The 14,374-nt window shown below is 44.6% G+C and overlaps 1 protein-coding gene across 4 annotated transcripts in view; it reads left to right on the top strand.

Annotated features, from left to right (window-relative positions):
- Positions 1-418: 418 nt before the first annotated feature.
- LOC147460410 (uncharacterized) overlaps positions 419-14,374 on the top strand; it is a 106,526-nt gene continuing 92,570 nt past the window's right edge. For all 4 annotated transcript variants that reach the window (XR_015187981.1, XR_015187982.1, XR_015187983.1 and 1 more), the window contains exon 1: positions 419-1,230. The gene's annotated coding sequence lies outside the window, so the exon portion shown is untranslated. The remainder of the gene's footprint in view (positions 1,231-14,374) is intronic.

The raw sequence follows: 14,374 nt of genomic DNA, 5'->3' as shown, positions 1-14,374 counted from the left end.
CCCTTATTTTAAATCCTATGGAGAAAGGAAAGCTTTATTTTCAAGGTTTAATTTATTCGTGGGAGGTAAAATATAATTTAAAGTATAGGACCTAGGTTGCATAATACACATAATAGGTTACAGGTAATTTATTTGTTACATTATCCATAAGCTCACGGACTCCCAAGTTACTTCATTTAAAAAAAAAACCAAGTAGTAATAGTAAGAATGAGTGGTGGCCTTGAATTTTAGAATACTAGTACCGCCGACCTTCTTGGACGACCTCTCTTTCTCTCTCTCTCTCTCTTTTTATCTGGTGCACATGGGTTTTTATAAGTTTTATTTAGCCTTCATGTTGTAGATTTCGACAAGTGTAAAGGGCTGTTAGTTTAGATTGAAGGACAAGATGACTTTCTCTGTATGTGTGCCCGATTTTCAAACAACAGTGGGAGAGGTGGAATGGCTCATAATGGCTCACACTTTTGGTGAAGGAATAGCGACGAGCGAGGGATGCGGTGCAGGTGGCAAGGGCAAGGTGTGGGGCGTGAGCTAACCGCCCTCTCGCGCTTTCTGGCGACAGGAGCCTCCTTCTCTCTCTCTAGCGACTTCCAGCCGGGGGCATGTGCGGGCCATGCTGCTCCCCTCCTATCTGCAAAGGAGCAGCAGCGAATGCAGACGAGTCTCTCTTTCTCTCTCTCTCATTGCAGTGCTAGAGGCGTCTGCAGTGTCTTCTTCATTGTATGTTGGACGCGATGGCAATGCTTCTGTCGTTGTTGCAGACAGCGTTCTTTTTTGAGGGGGGGGCGCGGGGGTGCTGAGCCCAAATCTGCTATGGCTGCCGTCCAAGAGGCCTCTCTCGCTGCAACCCGTTGTAGGCGTATGCGAGGGCTGGGGGGGAGGGGGGGACACGCAGCTAGAGGCGGAGTTGGGAAAACAGACTGCGTTCCTATAGGACACCAGCTTTCAGCCATTCCTGTTACTTCATATTAACTTACCTTTAAAGTCTCAAACATTCATGATCGTAGTTCATAGGGAAAGGGAGGGTGTGCGAGTTGTAACGTGAGGCTTGAAGGCCGAGGGCTACCCACAACTTGCAAGGCCTTAGGGTGCTACTCGCGAGCCTTGAGGGTTGAGACGACCTGTGTGAGACGTGGGAACGGGAAGCCCAATATTGCCTCTACAGTTGATTGTCTCATGGTTACCTCTCTCACGATGGCCAGTTCATGAGAAAAGCCGAGATTAAGACTCAAGGTATGCTTACACTTATCAGTAATCCGTTATTTTCTCTTTTAGCACCTAGTGAATTTTTTCTATAAATGTATTATGATGATTAAGAGTTTGCACATGTTTGCTTTTCCAAGTTGGTTTTAGATCTAGTTTTTGTATGCTTTATTTACATAAAATGGCTTGTCTTTTCTCTTCAAATTGAAAATGGTAAGAGGTGTTTTGGGCATGTGTGTTTGATTGGTGGAGGTTACACACATTGATTACTTCAAGCAGGTGGTGGCCGACAGTGGACAGCTCTTGAAGGGTGTTTTGTTATCTTGAAGTAGTATATGGAAAATTTACAGATAATGGTGTTTGCTTTTGTTCTTTCTTTGAGATTTGCAATATATTATGAGTTAGTTGAGGACCGAGGTATGTTGATATCTTTGGTTCACTACGTCGTAGAATAAATTAAGGGGTTTCAACCTTAAAAAAAAAAGGGGTTAAAATTTATGACTTCCTTCAAAAAAACCGGTTATTATTGGGTTTAATCCTTGAGGACAGGTTACACAGAAGGATTACCGGCTAGGATTTGGGAATGTAGGTATTTTTATTGGTTCCTATATGCCGTAAGTAAAAGGAACCTTGAGCACAGTTCGGAGCACTCATCTTGAGCAAAGTTCAACATTCACTTCAGCTGCACCTTACAGTATTCTTCTCTCTCTATCTCTCAGTCTCATGCACCTTCGTTCACAGTGTTCACCACTTTGTTTGTGTCCATTGCACTCTCACTAAAGGAACGGAAGGCTCTCCCTTCCGTAAGTAAAAGGAACCCTTGAGCACAATTCGGAGCACTCATCTTGAGCAAAGTTTAACATTCGCTTCCGCTGTACCTTACATTGGAATTGGAGCTTTAGCAGTGTTCTCTTTCACTCAAGGAAAGAACCGCAAGAACCACTTTTTTTTTTTTTTGCTTGTTGCGGTCGCACGTAACCCAAGTTCTCTTAGGCGTGTCGATTTCTAATCGTGTTTTTGAAGTGTCACGTGACACATCTAACCCTATGTGTACGTGGACAAGCTACTTAATGACATGGGTTCAGTTCAGTTCAGTCCGTTTAGAATAAGAATTGATATGGCATCTTTGTGAGTCTGTTTGCAGACCGTTCATGTCCAGACACTTAGATTAGATGCATATCCTCTGGTTGCACACAGCATGACCATCAGATTCTAGTCAGACCCCATTAGGATCATTTTTACAGTGCATAGACCTATTTTTCCTATTTTTGACATTTTTCACTTATCATTTTTAAGTGACTTTTGTTGGAAACTAGGTAGGGCAATTTTGCTAAGTTTGTATATATAGAATCCCAGCGCTATGCGTTTTTGCACCATAGACCAGTCTTGGCGTTTTTGCACAGCAGATCAGCCCCGACGACCACAGCAGATAGCAGATTCACTAGCGTTAGCAGATTCTACAACAGTTAGCAGATTTCGACCGCAACAAAAGATTTTCAGCCCTAGCGTTTTTGCATCTGCAAGACACCTCAGGTTTTTGCAGATATTCGCGACGGAATCAGCCCTAGACTCAGCGTTTCTAGTTTTCAGCAGTCAGTTTCTGCTGTAGAATCCCCAAACCTCGTAGATCTCACCTTTCCGCAGCAGATCCTTGCCGCACGGTCAGAACCCGCGAAGTTTACAGTTTCAGCCCGGCAAATGCAGATTTCAACATCTGCGTTTTCAACGCGTTGTCGTTGCATCGTCGTCATTGCGTCGTCACCGACATAGTCAGAATTCAGTAGATAAAGATTTGCAGATTTCAGCCCTTAGCATTTTCAGATTTCAACCCGTCTCGTCGTCGACAAGTCCAAGCATTGTAGAGATTTGTGTAATCATAAGTAGACGGCTCTCGCCATAGAGAGTGGGGCCTTCGGAGGAGGGTTTGACAACATTCTGGTGTCGTATTCTTCTCTCTTATTTCTCAGTCTCATGTACCTTCATTCACAGTGTTCATCCACTTTGTTTGTGTCTATTGCACTCTCTAACTAAAGGAACAGAAGGCTCTCCCTTCCGTAAGAAAAATGAACCCTTGAGCACAGTTCGGAGCACTCATCTTGAGCAAAGTTCAACATTCATTTCCGTTGCACCTTACATGAAGTGTCACGATTGTGACTATGATTGCAGTATTACACCTACTCCTAGTTGCAGATACGCGAAGTACCATGCCAAGGAGGACCCTTGCGCTTGAATGGTCACACCCCTTCGCCCAAGAGACATGCCTGTTCGCCAACAGCCACACTCCTTCAACGATTGGTCACACCCCTTCGCTCTACGAGTGTAACTCTTCGCCCAATGGTTGCAGCTCTTTGCCGAAAGGATGTGTCTTTACGTCTAAAGTCATGTCTCTTCACTAAATGTCTCTTCACCAAGAGACGTGTCTTTTCATTTATGTCTCTTTGTCTCCTATATAAGGTCCAAGGAGCCTATTGTACTCAGTTTCGAACAGTCATTCGTTCAATCGAACACAGAGTCTTCTCTTTTGAGTCTTGTTTCTAAGTTCAGTTCAAGTTTCTTAAGTCTTAATCATGAGTTTAAGTACTTAATTAAGGATTAGTACCTAGAATCCTTACAGTAGTATCAGAGCAAATTTTTTTTCTCGGACCCGAAGGTTGTGAGTCTCCCACCCTCGCCTCTACACTCTACTCCCTTCCTGGAGTTGCATGGAAGTAGAAGAAAGGTGGTACACACACATATGCGAGCATGAGGTAACATGAATTTTTGTGTTCCAATTACATAAATACAGGAAAGAAACACGGATGTGTGTGTGGCGTACCCGGTGAATTTTTGGAAACCCTCTGTTGGTGACCCTTCGAAGGTGTGCCCCTTCATCAGGTTGTGCCCTTCACACCTGTGTGCCTGCACCCCTTCATGGGAGAGGTCACTGAACGCCGGCAAGCGGCCACCTCTTCCCCTTTGTGCTCGCACCTCTTCATGTGAAAGGGCAGCACCTCTTCACTTTGCTGGCACCCTTTTGTATATAGGAATATCTTTCTGCTGGTGTGGCTCTCTCTGTGCTGGTGGCCGAATACCTTCGCTGATTGCTGCACATCAATGGGCATGCCTGTTCGTGAAAGGTCATTCCTTGTCCCTTTCTTGCACCCCTTTGTGCAATTCGCTGTTGAAATCTCGTGCGTTGCTGTAAGGTGCAACGGAATGAATGTTTGCGCTTTGCTCAAGATGAGTGCTCCTAACTGTGCTTAAGGTTCCATTTGTTCTTATGGAAGGTAGAGCCTTCCGTTCTTAATGAGAGAATGCTATGATCACAAATAAAGTGAATGGACACTGTGCGTGCAAGCGAGTGAGACTAAGAGATAGAGAGAGAAGAGAGATACGATATCAAAGACGTTGTAAAACCCTCCTTCGAAGGCCCCACTTGTCGGCGAGAGTGGTCTACTATTGATTGCACAAACGGGTACAATGATGATGCATGGACTGATGCAGATTAGTCTATGTCGACGACGATAACCGGGATGGCGATGACGACGAAGGGACTGAAAACTGAATGAAACTAACTACTGTCCAAAATCGCTAATTGCTGAATTCTGCTGCCACTGAATTGCTGAAATTCGGGTTGACCTTGTGTTGCTGAAAAACGCAGGTTTGGGCTGAGAAAAACGTTGAGTTTGGCGCGTTTTTGGATGCTGAATTTGCTGTTTAGCTGTTGCGTTTTGGATGGTGAAAATGCTGAGATGGCAGCCTGCTGGTGATCATGAAAACGCTAGGTGTGAGGGGTTGAAATCGTCATCTGCTGGAAAAACGCTAAGGGGAAGGGAGAAGTTGGCGATGAAGCAAAACGCTAGGGGGCTGTGTGGGTGTAATCGCCAAGGGGATCTTGGAGAGGGGAACCTGTCGCCAACGGCTTGCTGTTCTCCTTGCTCATGTGCCATTTAGTGCTAACTTTGGTTTGCTTATATATTTTCTTACCCAAATTGCCCTACCTACGTTTGTTGGAAAGTCACTTAAATTAATAAGTGAAAAATGTCAAAAATAGGGAAAATAAGCTAAATGCACTGGAAAATTTCCCCAATGGAATCTGATGGATTCTGATGGGAATACTGATGATCATGTTGTGTGCAACCAGAGGATATGCATTTACACTAAGTGACTGGGCATACACGGTCTACGAATAGACTCACAGAAGTGCCAGATCACTTCTATTCTAGACTGACTGGACTGACTGAACCCTGGTCATGTTGTAGCTTGTCCACGGACACATAGGGTTGGATGTGTCACGTGACATCCCCTTCTTTTCAAAGTGAGGTACTGGTACCGAACTGTATGGCGTCGAGGGAGATCGCCAATAGCATCCGGAATCCTGGAAGGGACTCTTCGCCGGCCCACTCTGATGTGTTGGTCGTGCGGTACTTGAACTTCATAAAGGTCTGCAAGGCTTGTTTCTTTGGGCCGTGCCGAAAGCGACAAAAAGTCTTCTGTGGCTCCTTTGATGCTTCAACTTCGTCGAAAGTCATGCTTCTTTCTTCTTCAAGAATCTCCATGGCTGAAAATTCCTGAAACCATTTCCAACACAAAAACATGAACATACCCATTCTATGTAAAGTGAATGGAAAAAATCTTGTCTTCTTTGGCAATTCACAACGGAAATGCCCATGCTTCGTGCTCATACTTTTATGTGCTGTTTCTACAACTGTGTCATGCCAAGGAAGAGACATGGAATGTGACTTCCTTACATACATACTTTTCAGCTTTTCATGAACAATCCGCATACATTCGTGCTCATTCATGAGTGAAACGTGCTCAACGTACAATATGTCATGCCTAGTAAAAGGGATCACATAAAGACGCTGACTAAAATACAGGAAACGATCACGAATGAAACACTCGAACAATGTGTGCGTATCAATCATGCGAACACAATGCTTCCTGTGAGGGTTCTTTGGACCTAGGCTCGAGAGCCAAGATCGATCCTTCGTGATTGATTGAATCTGCAACGAGGTTAGCTTCGCTAGAAAAAGCATCAACTAACACATCATCCTTGTGAACAATCACATCTTCTTCATGCAACTCATCATGCTTGTGAGAAATCACATCTTGATCGAGCAAATCATCATGTTTGTCAGAAATCACATCTTGATCATGCAAATCATCATGCTTGTCTTTGTCATCTAAATCATCATGCTGATCATTGTCAATCAAATCATCATGCTGCTCACAATCATGCAAATCTTGTGTGTCATGCTTTGGAGAAAAAGAGGCTGAGAGAGTCTCCTTCTCATGAATCCGTTCAGTCTTGTCCTGCATATTAGCAATGAGAGATGAAGAATGAACAATGTTCTCTCCATGAATGACAATGGGAGAATCACTTTTGGCATTGAGAGTGAAAGTGTTAGCCTCCCAATCAATGAGAGGGTTAGCATCACAAAACCATCGAATGCCCAAAATCATCACATCCCGAGAGAGGAGAAACAACAAATCTTCTAGTGAAGGCAGCTTTTTGAATTGCAAACAACACATCAAGGCACTCCTCCGTGATGAGAGCGTCCATACCGGGAACAAAGCCAGAGACCTCGATAGGAGATCTCTGACTAACTTCTAGGCGAGCTCTCTCAACAAGAGACGGACTGATCACATCATGCATACTACCTGGGTCAAACAATATGACAAAACGCTGCTTCGTCATATGACCATAACATTTAATGAGAGAATCATCAATGGAAGGGTCATGAGAAACTTGGGGCACACTCGTGTTATCATTAATTGCATGGACAGAGGAAGTGGGTTCTGTGGATTCTTTAGATTCATTCGATTCAAACTTAGGACATGTTCTTTTTATGTGACCCTTAATGTGACAATGAAAACGACGACCTTCCTTAGAATAAGTGCTTTGCTCTTCCGATGGGATGTATCCTCCTACAATTCCTTGTGCTACCTTTTCATATGGAGTAAGCTTAGGTATAGCAATTGTGTTAGCCTTACCCTTAGATTCATTGGAAGAATTTTTTTCTGAGAGACTGTTGGAAGATTGGTTAGAAGAGTTACCATTCTTACCGTTCTTACCGTTCTTACCGTTCGGAGGGTTCTGAGAAGTCTGCGAGGTACTTGTGGACGTCTTATTCTCCTTAGGCCTTCCCTTGTTGTGCTTCATCTCCTGTGCGAGAGCAATCGCTACCGCCTTGTTGAGATCGATTGGGTCGAAGACTTCTACATCAAACTTGATATAGTCGTCTAACCCAAAAAGGAATGCCTCTTTGCGTTCATCATCCGACTTGCGTAATTGGGTACCTAGTTACAAAACACGATTAGAAAAAGACATAACCGGCATACCATTTTGCTTGAGAGCGCGCCAATCATCCTTCAATCGTGCGAGGTATTGAGGTGGCATAAATCGTGCCGTGAGCTTGTCTTGGAAATCAGCTCAATTGAAAGAAAGGGACGTGAGTTCGTCGGCTTCCTCTAGGTGCGCGGCTAACTATGCCTCTTGCCATGTGTGGTACCGATTGATGGTAGCACCGGCAAGATACATAGTTGCCATCAAAACCTTGCTATTTCTTGTCTTCTTAGTTGTCGCAAAATAAGCATTAAATTGATGCAACCAAGAATGAATAACTATAGCATCCATCTTACCATCATACTTATTGAAAGTCAACTTTTCTGTGACTGGGTTGTTGGAATTCGCATCGTGGCTTGCGCCACTTGAGGAATTCCCACGATCTTTGGCTGGTTTGGATTTCGAGGCAAGTACTTGTCGAATCGACTCTTGAGTGCGTAGTTCTCTTTGAGCCTCGCTCGATCTCCAAAGCCACTCTTTGAGCTTCACGCTCGGCCGCCAAGGCCACCTTTTGAGCTTCACGCTCGGCCTCCAAGGCCACCTTTTGAGCTTCACGCTCGACCTCCAAGGCTGCGCTTCGTGCTACCGCTTCCGCCTTTCTTTGTTCTTTTCTTTCTTTTCGTTCGTCGCGTTCGCGTTCCAAAGCAATGCGAGTCTCTTCTTGTTTGGCCATCATGTTCATGCGATTTGCTTCTTGTTGTGCAGCAATTCTTTTGTTTCTTTTGCCGCGCTTGTGGTCCTTAGCTTCTTGTTGTTCTGCTTTGCTTGCTAATTATGCCAACGCAACTCGATTCATTTCTTGTTGTTGTGCCATCATGTCCAACATCGACTTGACCATCGCCTCCATAGAAGTTGGTACAACTCGTTGCGTAGATGGCGAAGGGGGAGGGTCAGAAAATCCTCTTGGTGGGGAGAACTCTTCGTCGCCTGTCTCATGCTCATCACATGTATGCGAAGTATCCATTCCGCTTCGGGTGATGACCATGCACTAGGGTCTTGGGTTCTTGGGTTCTTGGGTCCTTGAGGTTCTTGAGGTTTTCTTTCGCTTGCAAACCGTGTTTGAGAAGGATCTTCTCTTCACCCAAGTTCTACTCCTTTCTGCGGGCGCACCCTTTGGCGGCCTTGCACTCACACCAAGGTTGCTTTTTCCCACCTCATGTCGATTGGCCGGCCGCTAAGTGCACGGTTCGCTCTCAATGAGTGAAAAGAGACACAAGGGGAGGCTGGACAAGCCCTGTCACTCTTCAAAAACACGATTAGGAATCGACACGCGCAAGCGAACTTGGGTTCGTGCGACGGCAACAAGCAAAAAAAAAAACCTTGTGATTCTTGTGGTTCTTTTCTGGAGTGATACAGAACACTGCCAAAGCTCTGATACCAATGTAAGGTGCAGCGGAATAAATGTTTGCGCTTTGCTCAAGATGAGTGCTCCGAACTGTGCTCAAGGTCCCTTTTGTTCTTATGGAAGGTAGAGCCTTCCGTTCTTAATGAGAGAATGCTATGATCACAAACAAAGTGAATGGACACTGTGCGTGCAAGCGAATGAGACTGAGAGATAGAGAGAGAAGAGAGATACGACACGGAAGAGGTTGTAAAACCCTCCTCCGAAGGTCCCACTCTCGTCGGTGAGAGTGGTCTACTATTGATTGCACAAACGGGTACAATGATGATGCATGGACTGATGTAGATCTAGTCTATGTCGAGGATGATAACCGGGATGGCGATGCCAACAAAGGGGCTGAAAACTGAATGAAACTAACTGCTGTCCAAAATCGCTAACTGCTGAATTCTGCTTCCACTGAATTGCTGAAATTCGGGCTGACCCTGTGTTGCTGAAAAACGCAGGTTTGGGCTGAGAAAAACGCTGAGTTTGGTTGCGTGTTTGTATGCTGAATTTGCTGTTTAGCTGCTACGTTTTGGATGGTGAAAATGCTGAGATGGCAGCCTGCTGGTGATCATGAAAACGCTAGGTGTGAGGGGCTGAAATCGTCATCTGCCGGAAAAACGCCAAGGGGAAGGAAGAAGTTGGTGATGAAGCAAAACGCTAGGGGGCTGTGTGGGTGTAATCGCCAAGGGGGTCCTTGGAGAGTCTTGCTGAGAGAGAGGGGAATCTGTCGTCAATGGCCTGCTGTTCTCCTTGCTCATCTACCATTTAGTGCTAACTTTGGTTTGCTTATATATTTTCTTACCCAAATTGCCCTACCTACTTTTGTTGGAAAGTCACCTAAAGTAATAAGTGAAAAATGTCAAAAATAGGGAAAATAGGCTAAATGCACTGGAAAATTCCCCTGATGGAATCTGATGGATTCTTATGGGAATACTGATGATCATGCTGTGTGCACCTAGAGGATATGTATCTACACTAAGTGTCTGGGCATACACGGTCTACGAAGACTTCAGAAGTGCCAGATCACTCCTAATCTAGACTGACTAGACTGACTGAACCTTGGTCATGCTGTAGCTTGTCCACGGACACATGGGGTTGGATGTGTCACGTGACAGTTGCACCCCTTCAGCAACTCTTTACGCTGGCTGTTTTGCGATATATTCCAGTAGCAGCGTATACATAGGTCCAATTTTAATGATTTTGAAATGGCTGCCTAGCCCTTAACTTATTCCCAATGTGAACCACCCTATTAAGTGCACCTCTTGAACCAAGAAAAATAAATAAATTGACAATGCATGCTAGCGAGCGTTATCAGATTGGCCACGCTGCCCCACTATCTCACCCTCTAGCGCTGGCTCTCTATTTCTCCTCTCTGTGCCATCGGAACTGCACCCACCGGAGACGATGAGTTTTGGGTGCCCATCCCTTTTTCTTTCGTACATAGACGAGGTTCCGGACGTCGACTTGCTAGAAACCCTCCTACACCCGAAGTGATAATTATCCCATATTCTCCTACCCCAGAGTTGGAACCCGCTCCAGAAACAGTTTCTGCTCTCGAAGTATCAGTTCGTGAGCTTATTTTAAGTTATCAGTTACTTTCGCTTAGAAGTCATCATGGCCGAATCACAAGATGGCAACAATTCTATTCCAGTTGAGGATCCGATAGCAGTTTTCAAAAAGCAGATGGAAGCAATTTCAACAAGCCTCGCATCGATTCAACTTGGATCAGATGCAGATGCAAACTTCTTCTCGGAGTCACCCAACAGCTTCTCAGACAATACAGGCATCTTCTTCCAACGCTTCAGTGGTCGACCAAGAAGAACCACTCAAACAAAAGCCTTCGAAACTCAATTTTTCTCACCCAAAGCATGGTTTCTCAGAGACAAATTAGACGCAAAGTACCTTCGTGCGAGCAGCAAAAGTCTCAGCATGAATATTCTTGGAAACGTTACAGTTCTCAAACACCAACTTCTTATTCGAATCATGAGCAACAAAAGCAGCAATATGACGCTTCCAATGGATTATCAACAATATCAAGATGGGCTTACTTAGTGGCACATGTATCCGATCCTAGTCGAGTACTCGGTCGTGAACGCTGCGACGCTGGACAAGTTCCTCCTTGTGAACCATGCCCTACATTTAAGTCTTTCTTATCTGATGGTGGTAAAGTTGAAGATTTACTGATCCTTTCCTTGTGCAAGAGGATCCTTCAGAGGTCTAAGAGGCGACGACTCCCTCAACCTGCCCCTTCTCAATTGGAAGCCTTAATACCCGCTGAGAAAGCTGAAGATTTAGAAGATTCCAATTCTTATGTGATAACCAACAAGCACATAACCCCTTCTTTGACCGTGATCTAGGCACGAAAATTCGCCTCGTCACCGCCCTTACAGAATACAGTCTTTGTCTCTCTATTGATACCAAATGCTATGGTGAATGATAATTCTTCAAACTTGAAGACTCCAGTCCTTACTTTCAGTTGTACAAAGGACAAAACAAATGCAGACTCTTGCAGCATGACTTTAGTCACTGCAAATGAATCTTTGGACACAACTTGTTGTATTGATAAACCTTTACAGATGGATATACCTCCAAACACTACTCTGTCTCAGTCTAAGACATCCCTTCAGGAGGATTTTACTGTTTCAGACAAACCGATGGAATACCTTACAGATTTCCAACCAGTGGTCATCACTTAAAAGAAAACTCAAGTCAGTTTACCAATAATTTCACTCAAAGCACATATATTGGACAAAGCTCGAAGTTACAAACAACTTCGACAAAAGTTCTTATCAAGTTGCAAATATGATCAGTTTTCATTGTGAAAAAATAGTCATGGTCAGTAATAGTGCCGTGACATGGGACTTAACAAAAAGAGCTTTGGATGCAGAAGCACAACAACAATGCATTTCCTTCTCCCGGAGTTTCTACAACTACCCTGGGTTTTATTTAAAGAGGGAGGGAATGTCACAATTGTGACTATGATTGCAGTATTACACCTACTCCTAGTTGCAGATACGCAAAGTGCCATGCCAAGGAGGACCCTTGCGCTTGGATGGTCACACCCCTTCGCCCAAGAGACGTGCCTCTTCGCCAAAAGCCACACTCCTTCGACGACAGGTCACACCCCTTCGCTCTACGGGTGCGACTCTTCGCCCAATGGTTGCAACTCTTCGCCGAAAGGATGTGTCTTTACGTCTAAAGTCATGTCTCATCACCAAGAGATGTGTCTTTTCATTTATGTCTCTTTGTCTCCTATATAAGGAGCCTATTGTACTCAGTTTCAAACAGTCATTCATTCAATTGAACACAGAGTCTTCTCTTCTGAGCCTTGTTTCTAAGTTCAGTTCAAGTTTCTTAAGTCTTAATCATGAGTTTAAGTACTTAATTAAGGATTAGTACCTAGAATCCTTACACGAAGAGTGACAGAAAACCCAAGAAAGAAGGGCTTGTCCAGCCTCCCCTTGTGCCTCTTTTCACTCATTGAGAGCAGACCGTGCAGTTAGCGGCCGGCCAATTGACGTGAGGTGAGAAAAAGCAACCTTGGTGTGAGCGCAAGGCCGCAAAGGGGTGCGCCCGCGGAAAAGAGCGGAATTCGGGTGAAGAGAAGATCCTTCTCTAATACAGGTTGCAAGCTAAAGAAGAACCTCAAGGACTCAAGAACCCAAGAACCTCAAGACCCTCAAGAACCCAAGACTCTCAAGAACCCAAGTTCCTCGTGAACTTCAAAACCCAAGACTTCAGTGGATGGTCATCACCCGAAGCGGAATGGATACTTCGCATGAAGGTGGTGAGCATGGGAGTGCGAAGAAGAGTTTTTTCCAGCAGGAGGTTTTGTGACCCTCCCCCTTCCCCATCTACGCCGAGGATTGCACTAACTCCTATGGAGGCTTTCGACAAGATGATGATGGACAGGCAGTTAGAATGAGAAGGAAGAAAAGTAGAAAGAAAGTAAGAACACACAGAAAGAATGGTAGCCATAGAGCGTAAATACAACGAAAGAATGGCAGCCATAGTACGTGAACGTGAAGAGTTGTTGCGACTCTTTTCTAATATGCAGGGGCAGATTGAACAGGATTTGGAGAAGGAGACTCTCTCAGTCTCATCTTCTCCAAAGCAAGACACACATGATTTGGATGATAATGACAAGCATGATGAATTGCATGATGATGACAAGCATGATAATGATAAGCATGATGATTTGCTTGATCAAGATATGATTATTCAGGAGCATGATGATTTGTAGGATAATCATGTGATTGTTCACAAGGATAATGGGTTAGTTGATACTTTGTCTAGTGAAGCTAACCTCACTGCAGATTCGACCATTCACGAAGAACGGATCTTGGCTCTCGCGTCGAGGTCCAAAGAACCCCCACAGGCAGATTCGATCAATCACGAAGAACCGATCTTGGCTCTTGAGCCTAGGTCCAAAGAACCCCCACAAGAAGTATTATGTGTACGAGTGATTAGACAACACGCATTGTTTGAGTGTTTCATTCGTGATGCTTTCTTGTATTTTAGTCACCGTCCTTATGTGATCCCTTTCATAGGCATGACATACTGTACAATGAATACGATTCACTCATGAATGGGCACAGATGTATGCGGATGATTCATGAAAAGATGAAATGTTTGCATTCAAGGAATTCACATTCCATGTCTCTTCCTTGGCATGACACAGTATCCGAAAGAGGATAAGAAGGATTGAGCATCAAGCATCGGCATTTCCATTCTGTTTTGTTACAGTTGATTGATTTAGATCAGAAAGTCAAGATTCGACCTCATTGTTTACGTGTGTTTGATGAGCAATTTGACACTCCGTCTATATGTTCATCTACAGTGCATGCACAGTCTTTAAAGAAGACTAGAATTTTTCCAGTCACTTTACGTGGAATGGGTATGTTCATGTGAAACCCGCCCGTGGGGCGGTAGGCATTGGCTCTCACCCGAAATTCTTTACTTTAGACACACACAGAGTACTTTGCAAAGGTAACCTGTAACGGGGATTAACACCTAAGTACACCCACGGCTTGGAAGCTAGAATGCTCCGAGTAGACGCCGACAACCTGTAGGCCCCAAAATTGGCACCCCTTTCGATATTTCTTTATTCTTTAACAGAGGGAATAAAACCTGTGATCTCCTGCCCCGCACAATCTAGGCTAAGAAACACCTGTTCTGGCCCGATTTCGGCAGCATGAATGTACTAGGATTCTTCACAGTCAGTATCCCCACGCAATAGATGACTTTCCCCACGCATACGGACACTTTGCAAAACCGGGCGAGAATCTGCAGCACGCTGAATTCTCTGTTTTTAGCCCCGAAAATGCGCTAGATCACCTGTACAACGGTCCCCTCGTGTCCCCGAACCTCCTGGGGGTATTAGGGTCTGTTTAGGGCCGAAACCCTAAACCTGCAAAAATACACAGCAGGCTGTAATTCCCTGTTTTGGGCTCCATTTT

Source organism: Adiantum capillus-veneris, chromosome 4 (assembly GCF_014529385.1).
Source record: "Adiantum capillus-veneris isolate H3 chromosome 4, ASM1452938v2, whole genome shotgun sequence".
Lineage (NCBI taxonomy): Eukaryota > Viridiplantae > Streptophyta > Polypodiopsida > Polypodiales > Pteridaceae > Adiantum > Adiantum capillus-veneris.
Note: the sequence above shows the minus strand (reverse complement) of the source record. Positions and strands in the feature narration are given on the sequence as shown.